Consider the following 1094-nt stretch of genomic DNA (forward strand, 5'->3'; position numbering starts at 1 on the left):
TAATAATAATAATAATAATAATAATAAACTTAACCTAAGTGAGTGAGTGAGTGGATAAATAATGATCAGACCGAAGACACAGAAGTGAAACCAGGGAGAAGAGTTATTTTCAGTAGTTTGCAATGTTCAATGTACATAAAAATAGCAAAAAACATAATTGCTTCTGCAGAGTAAATGTAAAGTTGAGAGGAAGAGTGGATAAAGGAAACAGAATTGTCTTTTATAAAATAACAAAATATTAAAAGTTACAAAATATATTTTGTTTTGTAATTGTGATTTGGATGTTTTTATAGGTTTGTGGATGGAGCTGGGGTCAGAAAATAGAGTGTCACAGAAATATGAAAAGGCCGGATTATAGCATGTCTACAATATTTATAGCAGAAAAACAAAATTGCACCGAAAAGTTGTAGGGAAAGATATTCTGATATCTTTATAAATTTTCCCATATTCGATTCTACTTGTTTAATTTTTTTCCTTTTAGACTTTGTAATAACAGGACATATTTAAGGAAACAAAGTTGTAAAAACTCAGAAAAAAGATTTTCCACAGGGTATTATTACCTAACTTTCTAATACATTAGGTAGGCATTGAAAAGTGTGGTTTTTTTTGTTGTTGTTGTTGTTGTTTTTGCTTACAATATATTTTGTTTAGTATATTAGGAAAATCAGAATCGCAATAAGAAGAAAACAGGGAGCAGAAGAGAAAATTGTAGTTGTTAATGGTTAGTCCACAAAATGGATGATTCATACATGAGTAATTAAGAATTAACTAAAATCATACTTAACAGGGTTCTCATATATCATCTTCTTACCAGGGATAACCTGGCTCTACATAACAACAGAAGCAACACCTTTTTTTGAGGTTATGTCCATTTATTTTTCAATTGTAAAAGTAGTAATGATGCTCCTTCCAACCCTTTATGCCCCTTAAAGAAAGGCATAGGTCCTTCAGGAAGTGTGGTTTTTCAGTACAAACCACATAAAGGATATGGACTTGTACACAAATCGTGGGAGTTAATCAGTGTCTCAGGGACAAGAATCATGGGAGTTAATCTATCAAAGACAAGAATGAGGGAAGGACATGAATAAAAAAAA

The sequence above is a fragment of the Hipposideros armiger genome, unplaced genomic scaffold (assembly GCF_001890085.2).
Source record: "Hipposideros armiger isolate ML-2016 unplaced genomic scaffold, ASM189008v1 scaffold_1426, whole genome shotgun sequence".
NCBI lineage: Eukaryota > Metazoa > Chordata > Mammalia > Chiroptera > Hipposideridae > Hipposideros > Hipposideros armiger.